This window comes from Schistocerca cancellata, chromosome 7 (genome assembly GCF_023864275.1).
Source record: "Schistocerca cancellata isolate TAMUIC-IGC-003103 chromosome 7, iqSchCanc2.1, whole genome shotgun sequence".
In the NCBI taxonomy this organism is placed as follows: Eukaryota; Metazoa; Arthropoda; class Insecta; order Orthoptera; family Acrididae; genus Schistocerca; species Schistocerca cancellata.
The window spans coordinates 533,719,944-533,743,902 of NC_064632.1; the positions used below are offsets into that span (position 1 = coordinate 533,719,944).

At 43.8% G+C, this 23,959-nt stretch overlaps 1 non-coding gene across 1 annotated transcript; it reads right to left on the minus strand.

The window, feature by feature from the left end:
* Window positions 1–23,679: 23,679 nt before the first annotated feature.
* Trnak-uuu (transfer RNA lysine (anticodon UUU)) lies at window positions 23,680–23,753 on the minus strand. The gene has a single exon. It is a non-coding gene; the product is annotated as a tRNA-Lys (tRNA).
* Window positions 23,754–23,959: the final 206 nt, after the last annotated feature.

A 23,959-nucleotide genomic window follows, 5' to 3' on the forward strand; every position in this document is an offset into this window, starting at 1 on the left:
ACGAAACTCTCGTTTCCGTAATTACAATTACGCCGTCGTTTACACAGCTAGCGATTTCCCTTTCTTTCGCAGACGACGCAATTTTAATAAAATCCTAGTGCAGTACTTCTCAATGTTTCGTGTACACAGGAATGGGCGATAGATAGTAAGTTACTTTACCCACTTCCGTTTCAAACTATGTAATGTCATAATCCCTTCCTGTCATAATTGTTATCTTTATCTGAGGTGTTGCACGAGTCGTCAGAGACACGGTATTAATGTCCTGCTAAATAAAGTATCGGACCAAAGGTCTCCATTCACTGCGTACAATAACGGTATGTGTGTTGTCATTTTATCCAACAGAGGTAATCTCATGAGCAACTGAATCAGAAGTTGGCGCTGTGTTAGACAGGGTGTACTTCTATAAATAAGTAAGCAAGGGAGAGGAAGATTAGGGTCTAACATACTGTCGACGTCGAGGTCATTAGAGACGGAGCACAAGAGCGGATGTGAAGGGATGGAAAAGAAAATAGGCCGTGTTCTTTCCAGGGAAACCAACCAGGAATTTGCTTTAAGGGAACCATAGGATACCTTCACCCGAAGTAGAGTCTAGTGACTTACGGGTGTAGCTCTCTGTGAAAATTTCAAATAATTGAGAGTGTTTTTTGTTTTATTTTGGTTAAAATGTTCTCAACGACATCTTAACAGGTATTATGGAAAGTATGAATGTGATGTAACTTGAGATATGACCAGCCTGTTACAAGTTCTGCACAAATGTGGAAGAAGAGCGTGTCGGGGGAGCAGAGCAACGGCAGACAGAAGTTGACGAACAGGTCCTTAAGACCACGGCGGCCACGAAGAAGACGGAGGAGGGCCTGCTTTTGGATCTGGAAGGATTTCTCCATGTTCCAGGGACTGCAGACTAGAGATATATTTAAGGTAGAAAACTTAGAACCCAAAACTTTAAATGCGCTTTTCCCGAAACCGTATTTTCCAAGTTGACGGGAACCATAACTTGAGAACAGTACATACGACTTTGATCTGAATTTGATGCTGGCATTCTAATTCGATTTCTCAGTGGCGTACTTAGCCGCCGCGCGGGATTAGCCGAGTGGTCAAAGGCGCTGCAGTCACGGACTGTGCGGCTGGTCCCGGCGGAGGTTCGAGTCCTCCCTCGGGCATGGGTGTGTTTGTTTGTCGTTAGGATAATTTAGGTTAAGTAGTGTGTAAGCTTAGGGACTGATGACCTTAGCAGTTAAATCCCATAAGATTTGATTCTTTAGGGGTACTTAGCCGTCTTGCGATATCTCAAAAAGTCAATTTTCGGTGCACGCATTTGTCTCGTTACTGTGAACGAAGAAAATGACGTTTGTTTCAGCACGTCACCATTCTGTTAGAATTAATATTTTTCAATTGTCCTACGTACGCTGATGGCAATGAAACAGGACAAGGACTAATTGATTTCTGTAATAAATTTCAGCTAGTAATAGCGAATACTCTGTTCAAGAATCACAAGAGGAAGAGGTATACTTCGAAAATGCCGGGTGATACGGGAAGATTTCAGTTAGATTACATCATGGTCAGACAGAGATTCCCAGATCAGATTCAGGATTGTTAGGCGTACCCAGGAGCAGATATAGACTCAGATCACAATGTAGTAATGATGAAGCGTAGGCTGAAGTTTAAGAGATTAGTTAGGAGAAATAAACACGCAGAGAAATGGGATACGGAAATACGAGCGTACTAAGGAAGGGCGAGATATGCTTGAAGTTGTCTAAGGCTTAGACACAGCAATAAAGAATAGTTCAGTAGGCAGTACAGTTGAAGAGGAACGTACATCTCTAAACAGGGCTTTCACAGGAGCGGGAAAGAAAAACATAGGTACAAAAAAAAGGAAACTGCAACGAAACCATTCGTAACAGAAGAAATACTTCAGCTGATCGATGAAAGGAGGAAGCACAAATCCGTACGGGTAAATTCAAGAATACAGAAATACAAGTCGTGAGGAATGAAATAAATAGGAATCGCAGAGAAGCTAAGACAAAATGGCTGCATGAAAAATGTGAAGAAATCGAAAAAGAAATGATAGTCGGAAGGACTGACTCAGCATAGAGTGTAGTCAAAACAACCTTCGGTGAAATTAGAAGCAAATGTGGTAACATTAAGAGTGCAACCAGAATTCCATTGTCAAATGCAGAGGAGAGAGCGGATAGGTGGAAAGAATAAATTGAAGGTCTCTATGAGGGGGAAGATTTGTCTGATGTAATAGAAGAAGAAACTGGAGTCGATTTGGAAGAGATAGGGGATCCAGTATTAGAATCAGAATTTATGACAACTTTGGAGGACTTAAGATCAAAGAAGGTAGAAGGGATAGAAAACATTCCATCAGAATTTCTAAAATCATTAGGGGAAGTGGCAATAAAACGACTATTCACATTGGCATATACAATGTGAGTCTGGAAATGTACCGTCTGACTTTCGGAAGAATATCATCCACAGAACACCTAAGACTGCAAAAGCTGACAAGTGCGAGAATTATCACTCTAACAGCTTAACAGCTCATACATCCAGGTTGCTGACAGGAATTATATACAGAAGAATGGAAAATAAAACTGAGGATGTATTAGATGACGATCATTTTGGCTTTAAGAAAGGTAAAGGCATCACAGAGACAATTCTGACGTTGCGGCTGATACTGGAAGCAAGAAGAAGAAAACGAAGAAGAAAAATAAAAGTTTATAAGACCTGTCGACCTGGAAAAAGCGTTCGACAATGTCAAATGGTGCAATATGTTCGCAATTCTGAGGATAACACGGGTAAGCTGCAGGGAGAGACGAATAATATACAATATGTAAAAGGGGCAAGAGGGAATAACTTTGGTGGAGACCAAGAACGAAGTTCGCGGACTAAAAAGAATATAAGATGGGGACGTAGTCTTTCGCTCCTACTGTTCAGTCTGTACATCGAAGAAGCGATGACCGAAATTTCAAAAAAAAAAAAAAAAAGTTCAAGAGTGTAATTAAAATTCAAGGTGAAAGAATATTAATGATACGATTCGCTGGCGACATTGCCATCCCTAGTAAAAGTGAAGAAGTGTTACATAATCTCCTGAATGGAATGACAAATGGAATGACTAATGAGTACAGAATATGGATTGAGAGTAAATCGAAGAAAGATGAAGGTAATGAGAAGTAGAAAAACTGAGAGCTGCGAGAAACTTGACATCAGTCACGAAGTAGAAAAAGTTATGGATTTCTGCTACTTAGGCAGTAAAATAACTACTGACGGACTGAGCAAGGACGACATCAAAAGCCGACTATCACTGGCAGAACGGGCATTTCTAGCCAATAGAAGTCTTTAGTGTCAAACATTTCATGGAAAGGGCGTACTAATACGTTATTACAGGCACCGAGAGATGGGACACATATACCACGATGCGTTTAGTTTTTTATAGTGTTTTTTTAAGACTTAAAATAACTGAGTGCTGATATTAATAAGTCAATATGTATAATTTTTGTATAAATACGCCATACTTGTGGTTTTATTAAGAATAAATAGCAGTAGCTATAGAATTAGCGATCTTATAGTGCTAATTATTTCCTCCAGACGACGCTCTGGACCTCAGTTAAGGAATTACAGTAAATTTTAATACATTTCGTGAAACTCGTTTCTTGATTAGTCAAATTTAAAAGATAAATTTTAAAAATGAAGACTCAAAACGATGTGTAAGTCGTTGCACATTCGCCAAAGGCGACGCCTTAAGCTCTCCAGTGCCCTCTCTCTAAGCTATACAGGGTGTTACAAAAAGGTACGGCCAAACTTTCAGGGAACATTCCTCACACACAAAGAAAGAAAATATGTTATGTGGACATGTGTCCGGAAATGCTTTCTTTCCATGTTAGAGCTCATTTTATTACTTCTCTTCTAATCACATTAATCATAGAGTGGAAACACACAGCAACAGAACGTACCAGCGTGACTTCAAACACTTTGTTACAGGAAATGTTCAAAATGTCCTCCGTTAGCGAGGATACATGCATCCACCCTCCGTCGCATGGAATCCCTGATGCGCTGATGCAGCCCTGGAGAATGGCGTATTGTATCACAGCCGTCCACAATACGAGCACGAAGAGTCTCTACATTTGGTACCGGGGTTGCGTAGACAAGAGCTTTCGAATGCCCCCATAAATGAAAGTCAAGAGGGTTGAGGTCAGGAGAGCGTGGAGGCCATGGAATTGGTCCGCCTCTACCAATCCCTCGGTCACCGAATCTGTTGTTGAGAAGCGTACGAACACTTCGACTGAAATGTGCAGGTGCTCCATCGTGCATGAACCACACGTTGTGTCGTACTTGTAAAGGCACATGTTCTAGCAGCACAGGTAGAGTATCCCGTATGAAATCACGAAAACGAGCTCCATTGAGCGTAGGTGGAAGAACATGGGCCCAGTCAAGACATCACGAAAAATGCCTGCCCAAACGATCACAGAAAATCTGTGTTGATGACGTGAATGCACAACTGCGTGCGGATTCTCGTCAGCCCACACATGTTGATTGTGAAAATTTACAATTTTATCGCGTTGGAATGAAGCCTCATCCGTAAAGAGAACATTTGCACTGAAATGAGGATTGACACATTGTTGGATGAACCATTCGCAGAAGTGTACCCGTGGAGGCCAATCAGCTGCTGATAGCGCCTGCACACGCTGTACATGGTACGGAAACAACTGGTTCTCCCGTAGCACTCTCCATGCAGTGACGTGGTCAACGTTACCTTGTACAGCAGCAACTTCTCTGACGCTGACATTAGGGTTATCGTCAACTGGACGAAGAATTGCCTCGTCCATTGCAGGTGTCCTCGTCGTTCTAGGTGTTCCCCAGCCGCGAGTCATAGGCTGTAATGTTCCGTGCTCCCTAAGACGCCGATCAATTGCTTCGAACGTCTTCCTGTCGGGACACCTTCGTTCTGGAAATCTGTCTCGATACAATCGTACCGCGCCACGGCTATTGCCCCGTGCTAATCCATCCATCAAATGGGCATCTGCCAACTCCGCATTTGTAAACATTGCACTGACTGCAAAACCACGTTCGTGATGAACACTAACCTGTTGATGCTACGTACTGATGTGCTTGATGCCAGTACTGTAGAGCAATGAGTCGCATGTCAACACAAGCGCCGAAGTGAACATTACCTTCCTTCAATTGCGCCAACTGGCGGTGAATCGAGGAAGTAGAGTACATACTGACGAAACTAAAATGAGCTCTAACATGGAAATTAAGCGTTTCCGGACACATGTCCACATATCATCTTTTCTTTATTTGTGTGTGAGGTATGTTTCCTGAAAGTTTGGCCGTACCTTTTTGTAACACTCTGTATAACTCGTGGCTGCTTAGCCGTCTGCATCAGTAACGGTGACTGAGGCCTCCACAGACGGTCAGACGCTAATCGCCGTCATCCCGATGGATAATGATGCGTCGTTTTAGAGTAAACGTTTACATCATTGACTTCAATAGGTAACATAGCACTTTTACTTTTGTAATTACAGTGCAAACTCTGATGATGACCCGTGATTAAAAGGCCGAAACCGATCAGAAATTAACATCGGCTGCGATCAAGACTGTTTTTAAATAATTTTATGACAGTAAAGATCGCAATTCTCCAGCAGTGTCATACAAGATTATGAACGTTTGATAAGATGCTTGCTAGGCAGACATACGACAGTGTAGTCGCGGTGGGTGGCTGTTACATTGTATTGGCTGATATCATGAGAGATTGCAGCGTACTCTCACTTCTGGTGTTATGCCACTTCATGTTCTTAGAGAATATGTTCTTTATTGCGATTGGACTTCATACATCTTGAAGAAATTGGGGGCAGTAGTTAATGCTCATGCTCTAGGGAAGGAATAATGGTAAGCCCTGCCTGCGTTCAAAGGAAGAGGGTGCCGATTTAAACGACTGCAGTAAAAGAGCATGGCGACGGTGGGCCGAGGGAAGCGCGTTTTTTTCTGTGCAACCTGGGTGGAAACATTTCCGGATGGCCGAGTTCCGAGGTCTCATTGTGCAGGCACGCTAGTTTGCGCTGGTTGGGAGGCATCTGCGTCCAGGTAGACCGACTAGCGCCGAGAAGCCGCCGCTGCAGTGGCCAGTGCATTGTAGACCGACAACAAAGCAGAGGATGGGCCCTTGTTAGACAGGAAGCCGACAGAACAACTGTCAGCATTCTGCAAATTTCCGTGGGATAGGTCAGTGGCACCCAGACGTCCAGACTCTGTTACAAAACATCTTTGTGTTAGCATGAGGCATTTAGCGAGTTTATGGCCTTTGTTTTGAAACTTTGAAATGGACACAACACGAGAGATAGCAAGCTTTTTATGGAGGGGTGTGGTTCCATCACGGTCATGTTGTTAACAAAAGACACAGCGTAAACGCGCGGGAAAGACGCCGTGAAGCTGAATCTTTTTTCCATTTCTCCCAATTAACTTTAAAGTCTCTGATTGGTCAAATCGGTGTATGCAGAACAAGGGGCGCTCTCCGAGCTTCGAACGCCGCACTCCAGCTTGTGACTGACTTGTGATAAAGTGGGCTCAAAAATGATTCAAATGGCTCTGAGCACCATCGGACTTAACATCTGAGGTCATCAGTCCCCTAGAACTTAGAACTACTTAAACCTAACTAACCTAACGACATCACACACATCCATGCCCGAGGCAGGATTCGAACCTGCGACCGTAGCAGTCGCCTAGAACCGCTCGGCCACCACGGCCGGCGATAAAGTGGGGCAAGTCTAAGATGTAAATGGGCTTTTCCGACCGATCTGTGGAGCAAAGCGGACGGAAAGGGAAGAGATCACACTCATGCACTGGCGCTTCGCTAGTAAAGAACTGCAGGTCTCTACCCAAACGGTGAGACTTGTGTCCTTTGCTAGTGTGCCACTTAGTGCCTGTGCCAGTCACCTTCTAAACCATCAGAGATACTGCTTCTAGCATCACGCACACAACAAGTGATGAGTGGGTGTACTTACTTGTCTTGAGTCGGCCGTCTAAACATTTGACATATTCCGTCACGCATAAAATCTGTTAAATCTGAGCTAAAGAGGGTAATCAGTAAGCCAAAAATTGATTATTTTAGGACACTCCTCAGAGACATTCACTGGACTGATGTTTACAGTGCTCATGGCATGAATGAAAAATATAACATTTTTGCTAATAAAGTGCTAACCTTATTTGAACACTGCTTTCCCCCAAAACTTACCAAGGTTAGAGCAAAGTCTACAAAGAAGCCATGGATTACTCGAGGAATAGGGGTATCTTGTAAAACAAAAAGAAAACTGTATCTGTCAATCCGAAACATTTCCAATGTTGATGCTATAGCACATTATAAGAAATACTGCAAAATATTAAAGACTGTAATACGGATGTCAAAGCAAATATATTACAAGGAAAAGATAGTCATATCAGATAACAAAATAAAGACAATATGGGATATAGTGAAGGAGGAGACCGGTAGAACCCGACATGAAGAGGAACAAATAGCATTGTAGACTTTGCTCTAACCTTGGTAAGTTTTGGGGGAAAGCAGTGTTCAAATAAGGTAAGCACTTTATTAGCACTAAACTTTGAAAAAACACACTACATGCAGTTCAGAACTTGTAAGGGGTGTCCTAAAAGTATATGTCTAACATACGATGACAAGAAGATAGAAGAAGTGGACAGTGTTAAATTCTTGGGATTACAACTTGATAATAAATTCAACTGGGAGGAGCACACCACAGAACTGCTGAAGCGTCTTAACAAATCTCTGTTTGCAATGCGAATTTTGTCAGACATAGGGGATATAAAAATGAAAAAGCTGGCATACTATGCTTACTTTCACTCCGTAATGTCATATGGGATTATTTTTTGGGGTAATTCATCAAGCCAAGCTAAAGTTTTCCGGGCACAAAAACGTGCAGTAAGAATTATATGTGGTGTGAACTCAAGAACATCCTGCAGAAGCCTGTTTAGGGAACTAGGGATACTAACTACAGCTTCCCAATATATTTATTCCTTAATGAAATTTGTCATTAAAAATATATCACTTTTTCAAACCAACAGCTCAATTCATGGAATCAATACTAGAAATAAGAATAATCTTCACAAGGATTTAAAGTCACTTAGTCTTGTACAAAAAGGTGTGCATTATTCAGGAACACACATAACTTGCCAGCAGCCATAAAAAGCTTAACAACCAATGAAATTCAGTTTAAGAGAAGCCTAAAGGATTTATTCGTGGCCAACTCCTTCTACTCCATTGATGAATTTCTTAGTAAAACCAACTGATTTGTATATAAGTACAACATAACTTCTGCACAATTTCAGTGCAGTAATGTGTTCACTGAAAATTTGTGTGTCTGTGTCTGTGTGTGTGTGTGGTTGTGTGTAAGTATAATCTAACTTCTGCACCATTTCAGTGCAGTAATGTGTTCATTGTAAATAAGTATTACAGTAGTTGTATTACATGTTTATTACCTTATAAATAAATAAAACTTTTTTATTTTAAATTCAGTGCATTAGTATTTGTAAAATGACTCTTAGTGCTCATTAAAAAATGACGATCATTCCCTTGGGACCTGTGGAATGGTACATTAGCTTATTTGTTTTAGTTGTAAATATTTGTCATGTATTGTTGTTTTTCTGACATGTTCCACATCCTGGAGGACCTCCTCACTACGGATCAATTGGAATGAAAGTAAATCTAATTTAATCTAATCTAGTTGTGGCACGGAGTCAAATTGGTTTGGCAGATTAGCAAACGGGTCCACCTGTACACTGGAATCGACCGGGGTTTCAGAGGCTCATAGGAAAGTACTTGCGTTCCGAAGTAAACAAACGCGAGACCGCGTATTTGCATGTTTCGGGCGCGCGACATTAATAACAAAATAACAGATAGCGGCCGTCCATGACCTCAGTCGCGAACGCATCGTGGTGTGCCGCCTTGACCAACATGAGGGTAAAGTATTCGCTGCTACGGTGTAGGGCTCCAATATATGTTTCTCAGCAACCTGTTCTTTCGAACCATATTTCTCTTTTGGAAATGGTAGAATATAGATGCTTCACGGTGGCATATTTTCTTTGCCATAACCCGGATTCACGTGTATGAAGTCAGATAAAGCGATTAGTGTTCCGGTTAGTGTCGTGTGTCGATCCCCAGCTGATCACTTTGTACACCATAGACCCCATGTTAGTGAAAGAGTTTCCAGAATGAGATTTTCTCTCTGCAGCGGAGTGTGCGCTGATATGAAACTTCCTGGCAGATTACAACTGTGTTCCGGACCGAGACTCGAACTCGGGACCTTTGCCTTACGTGGGCAAGTGTTCTACCAACTGAGCTACCCAAGCACGACTCACGCCCCGTTCTCACAGCACAGGTAGGAGGCGAGGTACTGGCAGAAGTAAAGCTGCGAGGACGGGGCGTGAGTCGTGCTTGGGTAGCCCAGTTGGTAGAGCACTTGCCCGCGAAAGGCAAAGGTCCCGAGTTCGAGTCTCGGTCCGGTATACAGTTTTAATCTGCCAGGAAGTTTCAGTGAAAGATTTTGACAAATAAAAGTACTTCTTTAGTAATTTTTGTTGTCTTGTGATGTTAAGGATGAATAAATCTATTGTCATTTAGATCACAACTTCTCACTGAGTTCTGATTGACATTACCTTCCCATTTTATTATTAAAATCTAGATTTGAAACATACGTAGAAGGCTTGCAGTCATTTGACGTCTGTTCTACGTCTCTGACCTGGTTGGAGCCTGATTCAAGTGTCTGCGAGTGTTAGAACAACATGGTTGAGCACACGTTTGCAGAATACACCGACATGATCCTTGTGAATGGCGAAGCTAACGGTAATGGAGGAGCTGCTCGTTGCCTTTATCGTATTGTTCTCCACAATGCGCGACTCCATCGCATATCGTTTTCGCCACAATTGCGCGACGTCTTCGAAAGAGGGTACCTCCACCGTCAGCAGGTGGGACTCTGGTGCTCCAAGGCGACGCCGCACACCCTAATTCTAAGAGGCCTTATTGCATCTCGGCAAAGAGAAACCGTCAACGAGTAAACGAGCAACTTCTTTGACTATAAATAAGTGTAATTGTAAAACAAGTAGCCGGCCGGGGTGGCCGAGCGGTTCTAGGCGCTACAGTCTGGAACCGTGCGATCGCTACGATGGCAGGTTCGAATCCTGCCTCGGGGATGGATGTGTGTGATGTCCTTAGGTTAATTAGGTTTAAGTAGTTCTAAGTTCTAGGGGACTGATGACCTCAGAAGTTAAGTCCTATAGCGCTCAGAGCCATTTGAACCATTTTGTAAAACAAGTGATGTACTGGCTTACGCTTAATCAGTTACTGTGTTCCGTTAGCAACATGTCCTGAAATGGTTGTGGCACGGAAACGGTACGTTTTCGCGTATGGCCTCCACTTTAAAATATTATCCACTAACTCTCTTCTACAAAACCTAGGAGTTTGTAACGGGAATTTCCGAACACCCTGTACACACGTACGGCCTGTCCAGCTTTTGTTTAGCGATGAAATAGAGAAAGCTTAACTAAGGCCTCTCCGTAGCTAATGACATAAGCACGAGGAGAAAGTGTAGAGAGGTACAAGAAGATATACCATAAGGATATAAGAAGGGCTTATTTCAATAGTGGTACAAGTCCGTTACCTCCAGTTTTCTTTCTGTAATGCTTCTGACATTAATGGTCCAAACAAACAGAAAGAAAGGTTCATCTCCAGCAAGAAGCCATATGCTTGACTATTTCTGGTATCTCAACTGCAGATTTTTCAGCGCTCATTGAACTTTAGGACTCTGTATCTCAGAATGAACAAAAACGGACGTGTACCACTATAGAAATAAGCCCTTCATATACTGTACATACACCAACCGATGCTACTCTTATATCTGTGAACTATATTAGTCTTCGTAGATCCAATGAGCCCAGCACACAATTTCACAACCACGCTATGTGCAGAGGGAGCGAGACAAGCTCGAATCTGCCGATCTGTTGCAGCACCCCCCCCCCCCCCCCCCAACCGCATGCTTTCGAGTCGCTTCCACCCGTGTTGAAACTCGTTAGTGCAGACGAGAAATAGTTGGAAGTTGGAAGAAGATTGAGCACTTAATTGCTATGGAATTGCTTATTTATAAGGCTGGTTGCTGGCTGCTTCCTTCGTTTAAATATCTTTGATCGCTATTACTGTAATTGATCGTTAATAAACTATTGGGACTATCCAAATGATTCTGTTTGTACTTAGCATAGTCAGTCCAGCTTTTAGAACAAAATATAAATCAAACGCCAAAATGGCCATTCTGTTTTCTTTTTGGACCGGGAAAACCTACGTAGTTCGCGCTTTCAAATGCTTCATCACTCATACTGCGGCTACAGTATCAACTCACAATACGACATTTAACATATTACGCCTATTGCAGTCAGACACACAGTTCTGTTGCAGTCACGTCTATACGGACGTAAAAGACTAGTGGCTCGAAGACATCTAAATTTTTCTGATTCTGAAATAGAGCGTCTTGCGATTAACGAATAACATTCGCTGCTAGAGAGGTGTGTTATCACACAGGTTCAACATGTCAGTGTTGCAGAAGTGTCCTGAGTCAAAATGTTATAATGGACAAGACCGATTGCAGAATAGCAAATCTCCGTGGTGCTGCTCTCACATATACGTGACAGAAACGCCATTCTCCACGACATTATTGTCATCTGGAAAATTCAGACAAGCACTGTACCTAACTGTCGCTCTTGTAATGTTAAGAAAGAGACAGACGAGCTCCAAGGATCTTTATGTTAATCAGAGGTCAGATGTATTTGTAGCTATTCAAGAAGACATAAGCACCAAATACAGGGGAAGTCATGGGGAAAATTACATGCTTTCAGGGGTGATAGTATTAGTGATTCTGAACAAAACACTTCATATGGATATAGGCCCCGAATCCGAATGGTTTCCGAGATAGAACACTTTTAATGTCCATTGTTATTTATTTTCTGTATTATTCAAACACTGTCATTATTTACAATGTACCGCAGTAGTGCAGAGAAAGTTGTAACGAACAGTTTGATACTGGATGCTTGTAGTCTATCAGGTAGGGAGGCTGCCTCAGATTGGCTTACAAACACTGTCTTAGCTACAACGCGTTGCGCGTCGCGCGAGATTTTCAAATTCTCGCGCTCTCTTCGTACAAACTATACGTCCTAGAGAAAAAATGAATACGACCTTTCATGTAGGAAATGTAATGTAGTTTAATTTTGTACTGGAGGGTATGGGTTTCGAGTTATTTAAGAAAAACATACCAAAGTGATATTAAATGTATTCTACCTCGACGATTCGGAATCGGGCACATGTCAATATGAAGTATTTTGTTCTGAATCACTAATAATATCAGCCCTCAAAGCATCTACCTTTTCTCCTGACTCACCTTCTATATGCGTCAGAGTGACAAAACGTCGAGAGGCAGTAGGATTGTGGAGAAGCTAGTCCTTTAGAGATCTCAACACAACATACGCCCCCGATGGCATATGGAGCAGTGGAAAAAAGAGTTGCGGAATGAAGAATCGCGATACTCGATGCGCATCTGCCATCGCGACACGTGGTGAACACGATTTACACGATTAACGCCTGCCTGTGACAATGTTCTTGAATGAATCATAAACAGTCTGCCTTTCTGAAAAACATCATCCACACAATTCTGAAGACTGTAAGAGCCGACAAGTGCGAGAATTATCGCACAGTCAGCTTAACACCTTATGCATACAAGCTGCTAATACGAATAACATACAGAAGAATGGAAAACAAAACTGACGATCTGCTAGATGACGGTTAGTACGGTTTTAGAAAGGGCGAAGGCACCAGATAATGAGGGTCTGACCTTGCGCTTGATAATGGTAGCAAGACAAGAAAAATCAAGACACTTTTATAGGATCTGTCTTCACAGAAAAAGCCTTCTTCTATTTAAAATGGCGAAAAATGTTATAAATTCTGAGAAAAATAGTTATTAGCTATAGAAAAAGACGGGTGATATGTAATATGTACAAGAACCAAAAGGCAACAATATGACTGAAAGACGATGAACGATGTGCTCGGGTTAAAAAGGGTGTAAGACAGTGAGGCAATCTTTCGCCGTACTGTGTAGGCTATACATCGAAGAATCAACTATGGAAATAAAAGAAAGGTTCAAGAGAGAGACTAAAATTCAGAGTGAAAGGTTACTAGCAATAAGGTTTGCTGACGACATTGCTATACTCAGTGAAAGTGAATAAGAATCTGTTGAATGGACTGAATAGCCTGATGAGTACAGAATATCGACAGAGAGTAAAACGAAGAAATACGAAGGTAATGAGATGTACGAGTACTAGAAATGAGAGAAGGTAGAGCCTTATCATCAAAAGTGGTGGTCACGAAGTAGACGAGGTTAAAGACTTCTGCTGCCTTGGAATCAAAGTAACCCATGACGCAGAGACAAAGAAGTCTACCGTATCAAACATAGACGTAAATTGAGGAAGAAATATCTGAGAAAATATGTTTGGGTTACAGAATTGTATTGTAGTGAATCCTGGACTGCAGAAAAGCCGTAAGAGAAGTTAATCGAAGAGTCCGACATGTGGTGCTACAGAGGAATGTTGAAAATCAGGCGGATTGATAAGCTGGGGAAAGAAGCGGTTCCCAGCAAAATAGGCGAAGGAAAGAGCACATGGAAAAAACTGACAGGAAGAAGAGCAAGGACGGTAGGACATCGTTTAAGACATAGGTTAAGACACCTTGGAATAACTTCGATGCTACTAGAGGGAGCTGTAGGGAATGATAACTGTAGGGTATGATGAAGATTTGAATACATCCAGCAAATAATCGAGAACGTAGATTGCAAGTGCTACTCTGGGATGAAAAGGATGGCACCGGAGAGGATTTCGTGGTGGGTCTCATCGAACTAGCCAGAAGACTGACGAGCCAACAAAGAAGAGAGAGAGAGAGAGGAAAAACATATCAGTGAAATTAACCAGTTTAGTCGATTTCGCCGCCACCTGAGTACGTTTTCCCACTTATCTGGGATTTTTGGAGCAATAATTCACCGACATAGTGAACTCTGCGGTCCCTGTATCAGTTTTCAAACTCAGGGCTTTCTGCAAAATGGGATAACATCGCCCAGTGAAAATACTAGCAACTGAGAAACATCATGGAGAACTTTTAACGACCTGAACTATAGTGTAGAAAAAAGGAAAGGAAATCAAATATGAGGCAGAGGTTCATGTGAAGAACCTTTTGGAAATGTAGTTCGCCAGTAAACAATGGATTTGGCTCAGCGACGTACACTGACGATTAGGAAGCTGTAAGATTCTTCTTGTTGTTAAGTGACAGCGCCCTCCTACTAGTGTACGCATTGCAGATCGTTTTAAATTGCGCTCCAACTAAGAAATGATAGTCATTTGCAGTACACCAACCTTGATGAAACTTTGTAGAACTTTGACAATGGCTCTAAGGAATATAGGACTTAACTTCTGGGGTCATCAGTCCCATAGAACTTAGAACTACTTACACCTAAGTAACGTAAGGACATCACACACATCCATGTACGAGGCAGGATTCAAACCTGCGACCGTAGCGGTCGCGCGGTTCCAGGCTGTAGGGTCTAGAACCGCTCGGCCACTCCGGCCGGCAACTCTGACAATGTCAATGGTGAACTGCCGCACAAGTTCTACATCTACATCTACATCTACATGATTACTCTGCAATTCACATTTTAGTGCTTTGCAGAGGGTTCATCGAACCACAATCATACTATCACCCTACCATTTCACTCCCGAACAGCGCGCGGGAAAAACGAACACCTAAACCTTTCTGTTCGAGCTTTCATTTCTATTTTATTTTGATGACCATTCCTACCTATGGAGGTTGGGCTCAACAAAATATTTTCGCATTCGGAAGAGAAAGTTGGTGACTGAAATTTCGTAAATAGATCTCGCCGCGACGAAAAACGTCTTTGCTTTAATGACTTCCATCCCAACTCGCGTATCATATCTGACACACTCTCTCCCCTATTACGTGATAATACAAAACGAGCTGCCCTTTTTTGCACCCTTTCGATGTCCTCCGCCAATCCCACCTGGTAAGAATCCCACACAGCGCAGCAATATTCTAACAGAGGACGAACCAGTGTCGTGTAATCTGTCTCTTTAGTGGACTTGTTGCATCTTCTGAGTGTCCTGCCAATGAAACGCAACCTTTGGCTCGCCTTCCCCACAATATTATCCATGTGGTCTTTCCAACTGAAATTGTTCGTAGTTTTTACACCCAGGTACTTAGTTGAATTGACAGCCTTGAGAATTGTACTATTTATCGAGTAATCGACTTCCAACGGATTTCTTTTGGAACTCATGTGGGTCACCTCACACTTTTCGCTATTTAGCGTCAACTGGCACCTGCCACACCATACAGCAATCTTTTCTAAATCGCTTTGCAACTGATACTGGTCTTCGGATGACCTTAATAGACGGTAAATTACAGCATCATCTGCGAACAACCTAAGAGAACTGCCCAGATTGTCACCCAGGTCATTTATATAGATCAGGAACAGCAGAGGTCCCAGGACGCTTCCCTGTGGAACACCTGATATCACTTCAGTTTTACTCGATGATTTGCCGTCTATTACTACGAACTGCGACCTTCCTGACAGGAAATCACGAATCCAGTGGCACAACTGAGACGATACCCCATAGGCCCGCAGCTTGATTAGAAGTCGTTTGTGAGGAACGGTGTCAAAAGCTTTCCGGAAATCTAGAAATACGGAATCAACTTGAGATCCCCTGTCGATAGCGGCCATTACTTCGTACGAATAAAGAGCTAGCTGCGTTACACAAGAACGATGTTTTCTGAAACCATACTGATTACGTATCAATAGATCGTTCCCTTCGAGGTGATTCATAATATTTGAATACAGTATATGCTCCAAAACCCTACTGCAAACCGACGTGAATGATATAGGTGTGTAGTTCGATGGATTACTCCTACTACCCTTCTTAAACACTGGTGCGACCTGCGCAATTTTCCAATCTGCAGGTACAGATCTATCGGTGAGCGAGAGGTTGTATATGACTGCTAAGTAGGGAGCTATTGTATCAGCGTAATCTGAAAGGAACCTAATCGGTATACAATCTGGACCTGAAGACTTGCCCGTATCAGTCCCCTAGAACTTAGAACTACTTAAACCTAACTAACCTAAGGTCATCACACACATCGATGCCCGAGGCAGGATTTGAACCTGCTGTACATGGTGAGTCATGTAAGATTTAACTTCCTTTTATTTCATGAACAGTTACACATAGAGATACACGGCTTTCGACAAAGGATAGAGCGTCGAGGGACACGTATGTTGTTGTCTGGTTAATGTTTTTAATGCTGTTCAAAAATGGCTCTGAGCACTATGGGACTTAACATCTATGGTCATCAGTCCCCTAGAACTTAGAACTACTTAAACCTAACTAACCTAAGGATATCACACAATACCCAGTCATCACGAGGCATTTTAATGCTGTTATCGACAGATATATTGAAGAGAGTAGGTTTTTTGTAGAAAATAGAACCGTAAACATTTTATAATGCATTCAGTCCTCTTGAGAAGACAATTACAGTGATATAGCGTGTGTTAATATTGACTTTGAAATCTGTCGTAAGAAATTCGTGTAATGTCCTAGAATGTGAGAGCACAGTGGCCGGAATCGGCAATAGCGGTGCAAACACGGCCAAGCAGAGCTCTCGTGGTACGCCTAGTCAGAATGTCAATACATTTACCTGTCTGCTTGTCTGCAGTACATGCTGCTCATTTCTGCTTCAATATTCGTTGCTTACGGACATACACACTAATCAGGAGGAACTGGATATACTAGTTTTATATTGTGAATGTAAAAGGAATTCCATAAAAACATTTCAGCGGAATAGAACTATCTATACGGATCGCCCATGTCCGACGCTCCAGGCAACTGCACGGATTATTAAGGCGCTAGTGCGGACAGGCTGCTTGAACGTCAAAAAAAGAGGACGAAGAATCTGTTATATCTACGAAACTAATAAAACCGCATAGTGATACGAGACATATTGCCAAGGAATGTGGAATCAGCCAGACGAGTGTCATTCGCAACTTGCATCGACAGAATTTTCATCCCTGTCATCTGTCACATCAGGCACTCGACGACCGTGTTTTCGAACGTCGTACAGAATTTTGCCGATTTGCCCTTCAGAAACTGGGAGACGACGCTACGTTTTTCTAACGTGTGGTCTTTACCAATGAAGCAACGTTTGCTAACCACGCTAATGTAAATGTGCGTGACGTGCGCTACTGGGCAGCCGAAAACCCACACTGGCTTCGTCAGGTGCAACGTCAACGGGGGTGGAGCGTAAACGTATGGTGCGGCATCGTAGGAGATTACACTCCTGGAAATTGAAATAAGAACACCGTGAATTCATTGTCCCAGGAAGGGGAAACTTTATTGACGCATTCCTGGGGTCAGATACATCACATGATCACACTGACAGAACCACAGGCACATAGACACAGGCAACAGAGCATGCACAATGTCGGCACTAGTACAGTGTATATCCACCTTTCGCAGCAATGCAGGCTGCTATTCTCCCATGGAGACGATCGTAGAGATGCTGGATGTAGTCCTGTGGAACGGCTTGCCATGCCATTTCCACCTGGCGCCTCAGTTGGACCAGCGTTCGTGCTGGACGTGCAGACCGCGTGAGACGACGCTTCATCCAGTCCCAAACATGCTCAATGGGGGACAGATCCAGAGATCTTGCTGGCCAGGGTAGTTGACTTACACCTTCTAGAGCACGTTGGGTGGCACGGGATACATGCGGACGTGCATTGTCCTGTTGGAACAGCAAGTTCCCTTGCCGGTCTAGGAATGGTAGAACGATGGGTTCGATGACGATTTGGATGTACCGTGCACTATTCAGTGTCGCCTCGACGATCACCAGTGGTGTACGGCCAGTGTAGGAGATCGCTCCCCACACCATGATGCCGGGTGTTGGCCCTGTGTGCCTCGGTCGTATGCAGTCCTGATTGTGGCGCTCACCTGCACGGCGCCAAACATGCATACGACCATCATTGGCACCAAGGCAGAAGCGACTCTCATCGCTGAAGACGACACGTCTCCATTCGTCCCTCCATTCACGCCTGTCGCGACACCACTGGAGGCGGGCTGCACGATGTTGGGGCGTGAGCGGAAGACGGCCTAACGGTGTGCGAGACCGTAGCCCAGCTTCACGGAGACGGTTGCGAATGGTCCTCGCCGATACCCCAGGAGCAACAGTGTCCCTAATTTGCTGGGAAGTGGCGGTGCGGTCCCCTACGGCACTGCGTAGGATCCTACGGTCTTGGCGTGCATCCGTGCGTCGCTGCGGTCCGGTCCCAGGTCGACGGGCACGTGCACCTTCCGCCGACCACTGGCGACAACATCGATGTACTGTGGAGACCTCACGCCCCACGTGTTGAGCAATTCGGCGGTACGTCCACCCGGCCTCCCGCATGCCCACTATACGCCCTCGCTCAAAGTCCGTCAACTGCACATACGGTTCACGTCCACGCTGTCGCGGCATGCTACCAGTGTTAAAGACTGCGATGGAGCTCCGTATGCCACGGCAAACTGGCTGACACTGACGGCGGCGGTGCACAAATGCTGCGCAGCTAGCGCCATTCGACGGCCAACACCGCGGTTCCTGGTGTGTCCGCTGTGCCGTGCGTGTGATCATTGCTTGTACAGCCCTCTCGCAGTGTCCGGAGCAAGTATGGTTTGTCTGACACACCGGTGTCAATGTGATCTTTTTTCCATTTCCAGGAGTGTATATTGTGGGACCTTACTTCATTTAAGGCGTTCTAAACGGATATTCGTACGCACACTTTCTGACCAATGTCCTGCGGTTCTTCTAAAAGAGGTATCACTGGATATTCTACAGTGTATGTGACTGCAACACAACGGTTGTCCAGTTCACTCATCCCGAGAACATTCGTGGACGTTGTACAGGATGAAATTCTGTTGTCAAATGGCCTGCGAGGTCCCCCGATTTCTTTCCTTGGGGAGCATTCAAAGATGCAATCTATGACGATCCCCCAACCACGCTAGACGATATGTGTCGTCGAATCACCAATGCGTGCTCTACCATATCACTGTAATTACATCTGTTCATCGCTCTTTCGAACGGCGATTTCAAATATGCCTTTCAGTGCATGGTCAACAGTTTGAACACATGCGTAAGTAAAGGATAATGATTCTTTTTGGAACTAAAGTCATGTTATGTGATTTGGGTGGTTACCAAATAGTTGTTAGTAAATTTTAAGTTTATTTGATTTACGTATGTACGAAATTGCGTTGCAATGTCGAATAAGTCGACAGCGTGCATTCCACGTAACTGGTAACACTGTCATTACGTGCTTACGTTCAGCATGAAACGATGTGTCATTAACAAGAATATTTATTCTGCGGTGTACAGGGGGTCACCAAAGCACTTTTAATAAAAGGGTCATTTCAATGAACGTACACCATATGATATATAAATTTAGAGCAGTGCAGGTAGAGACAGTTGTCCGACAGCATGTATTTTACTTCTAAGAAGCGTACATCCACGTACAGGAAGAGATACCAAATCTTCCTTTTAACATTTAAATATTTAATGCAGTAGTTACTTTTCGCAGCTTATCAGACCTCTTTATTTTTGAAGAATGAACAGTTGATTTCGGTTTCAGCTCACGTTAACCTAGGAGGACACACTAAAATGAAATAGTTTTTCCAAGGCCTTTGTGATACGCTAGAGGGCAGCCTCTGACGTAATTCCATATACGATATTCTTAAGTGAACGTGCATCTAGGACTTAAGTTGATTCCAGGGAAATAAATCTTCATTCTCGTAGCGCAGGCCTACCTTACGGTGTACAACTAGGCAGCCTGGTACCAAACGCGTGCTTTCCGCCTCCTTGATTTTTATGTCACCATCTATGGCCATCCTATTCACCTCACCTCACCCTCAAGTACCTTGGTGTCACCCTTGACCGTCGCCTTCCAAGCCAAGGCACGCTCCCGAATCCCCTTCCTCAAACTCCTCTCTGGCCGCACATGGGGCCTGGACCCCTCCGCCGTCCTCCATACGACTTGATTCCCTTCCCGTACTTTCTCCTTTTCCTTTACACCTCCTGCAAGCTCGATCCCCCACACCCTCTTGTCTCTCCCATCCTCGCCCATCCCAACCCGCTGATGTACCTGTATTCTTGCATCCCACCTGCTCTCCATCTTCACACCCTCCATACCCTTGCCCAGGGTGGCTTCTGCCAACTCCACCTCCCTGATGATGTCCTTGTTCCGTCCATCTACCCCTCCTACCAGCTCTGACTCACATTTCTCCCCTTTCCCCCAGGGCTCCCTCTCTTCCTACTCACCTTCCTTTTTCCCCCTCCTCTCTCCCACGTCTCCCGCTCCCACCCCCTACCCAGGCTTCCCACCCCTCCCCTCTCTCCTCCCCCCTCTCCCTCTTTCTCCCACTGGCTCCACCCCCCTCTTTCCTGCCCACCAGGCTCTCCCTTCCACGCCGGCCGCGGTGGTCTAACGCTTCTAGGCGCGCAGTCCGGAACCGCGCGACTGCTACGGTCTCAGGTTCGAATCCTGCCTCAGGCATGGATGTGTGTGCTTAGGTTAGTTAGGTTTAAGTAGTTCTAAGTTCTAGGGGACTGATGACCACAGATGTTAAGTCCCATAGTGCTCAGAGCCATTTGAAAATCTCCCTTCCACCTGGAAGCAGGCTGCCCCTCTTCAGCAGTGTGTTTGTGAGTGCTTCGCCGATGACTGTCACCAGTGTTTCCGTACATCAATGATTCTCCATTGTGTGCTACAGTGTTTTCATCGGTGTTCTCCTACGTTCGTGTCTCCAACTAGATGTCGTCGTCTGTTCAACTTATGACTGTGTACAGTGCCTTCCGTCGAACGACTTCTTACATATTATGTAATGTTCATCATGCATTACCATGCTTTTCATATTTCTCTGTCTTCTGTGTCTATCTGTTGTGTCTATTGGCTCATTCGAGGCATGAACCAACAATAAAGGAAAAAAATCAATCAGGACCCGTATTTATCTATTCCAAGACGGCTGGAAGCCGTTTTGAGTGCCATCGGGTATCCCACACTGTGTCAGGCATAGTAATGAGTTACTTTCTGGTGTTTGCATATTTACGTCCAACCTCTGTACCTGATGTATAAATCTTGAATTTTATTAACAACTAGTGATGAATGAGGGTGTGAATGATATTGCGTAATCGACAATTGCGTCACATACATGACATTATGAGCTAAATGTAATGTAACCAGTGTAAGAACCGTAGAAGTAAAATCCCAATGTAATTTGCTTTCGATGAGCAACATATTTCTGTATTGAAATTAATTTTAATCATGAAACCTGAGTTTCTCCTGGCGTCTAAAATGTTGAAAAGGTAACAAACACACAGACACACACACACACACACACACACACACACACATAGTGAACTTTAGCGCCACCACACAACCAAAAATGACCGATGTCAGAAGTTATTGATAGTGATGTTTATCTTTTAAGACTCCGAACAGAGCCAAATTTGAATGCCAGTATATTATACACCACTTCCAGTCCAGCGACCATTGTAATTACAACCTACACTTACCGTGTTTTTCCTGTGTAATCAGCTAGGCAACCATTATTCCACGTTCTCCAAAGCAGGATCTTGAAGAAAAAAAATTATTTCTCTGCCCGGGAAGTTTGCATATGTTTGTTCATTCAAAATGCCCCTAAACCCGAAAACATTAAGTACGACAAGTTAGACACCCATTACCATACGCCAGGTAACAACTGCGCTGCGTGCTTCTGTTTAACAACACGCAATTAGCGCAAGTTTACCGGACCCCAGTAATGGATGTTATGTCTGTGGAACTCACCGTGATTACTGAGGGCTGATTAATCCGAGAACAGTAGATGACAAAATATTTAGATTTACTTCTGTTTGGTCACAAGTCTAGTGACACAACATGAAGCGATAAAGAAAATCCTCTCCACAAAAATGCTAATGCAGCAATGTGTGACACTGATATTCTTGAAACCGCAATTTTCTGATGCCACTGTGATACTCCACATTCACTAGCAGCATCTCAAGAAAAAGTGTGAGACTGTATGACAAAAGCTGCTTAAACTGCAAATTCCTTTCTTTCTGCGTAATAATACTTCTGCGTATCGTTTCCTACCGCAGGACAAGATGAAATTATCGCCAGTAAGCATACGGCACAAAGTGTATTTTTCATGTTTCATTTGGATACTCTCAAATTTAGATCATTTCAGTGTGTTTTTCAACAGGATAACCCACTGCACTCACTATTTTAATTCGTGACACCTGACGCCGGAGAACGTTATAGACAAGTAATGACAGGCCGGTGTATGGTCGTGTTATGGAACACAGACTGGAGATGAAGAGAGAACAACACTCTTTACTTGTGGGTATTCACAGTAGAACGTTCTCTAATTAAATTCTATCTGCAGCATGACACTTTTCCACAGGACCGGATGAGTTGCTAGTACATAGCAGTGGTAGTACGGACAGTGTGGCCTTCTGTTAAAAACTGTGAGGGCCTTCATGCTTATAATTTGTAAAACGTGATTCTTGGAGTCACTACGTTTGGTCTCTTAGGAGATAGTTCAGTCTACTGCGGGTTATGTTTTGGGAGATTCGTAGACAGGGAATGAAAGTGGTGGTCCGAGGTATTTCTGTGATTTGAGTAGATGAATTCGATGGTTGCGGGTTTTTGTGTAGGGAACTCTAGCATTCGAACCTTGGGTTTGTGCACGATACCTCTGGTCACACGAAGTGCTGAAGTTCTTCAGATGGACCTGAAGATACTACTGAGACTAAGATGAGACCGACAGTAAGGACTACGGCAGCGTCAATATAGTCCCATAGGGAAGTTGGGCTACGATTGTGGGGCACCAAATATGTGTAGGAGAAAAAGAAGTGGCAATAGGATTGTTACGTGGAACATGCCTTCGAATACTTGTGTGCAGTATCGTTGTGCGGGATGGGACAGTTATGAAGGATGCAATTAGGCAGATGTCGAAGGCAGATTGAAAAGTAATGCCTTCGATTTTTTACTCTGTTCTCAGTATCGTCTGATGTACTACATGTCCGACATATTACTCAGTCGACTTTCCCACTTCGCTGATGTAAGTTGCAACCTTCTGCCACTAGAGCGCTCCAAATTGTAGCGTATGACATGGCAGTGTGTAACGTTACTATGCCGCTGCATGAGATACAGCGTGCAGTAATCGAGTTTCTGAAAGCATGAATCCGAAGAGTTCGTTCACACATGAAACATATACAGTATGTTCAAGTATACAAAGAGGAACAATTCGACTGGATCATCAATGACATAGTACTCGGATTAAAAAGGGAGTAAGACAGCAATGCAATCTTTCGGTCTGACTCTTCAATCTACATATCGATCAAGCAGTGACAGAAATAAAAAGTAAAATGAAGACGGTAACTGTTCTCGAAAGGACAGAATACTGTTGATGACCGCGCAGCTTTTCCCTGGAATAAATGATGACTAACTGAAAACCTCAGCTGCCGACAGGTGTTGTTGATTTACCTCGTTATGGACAGCTGGAAATGTGTGCCCCGACCGGGACTCGAACCCGGAATTTCCTGCTTAAATGGCAGACGCTCTATCCAGCTGAGCCACCGAGGACACAGACGAATAGCGCGACTGCAGGGACTTATCCCTTGCACGCTTCCCGTGAGACTCACATTCCCAACTGTCCACAATTCTACATATATATTGTACCTTATAGACATTTGCCCATCCACTCATTACTCGCGCACGCTTTGGCGATTCCCGTAAGAGTTTGGGCACCCTGTGCGCATTCGCACAGACGAAGGTCAATGGCTGGGTAG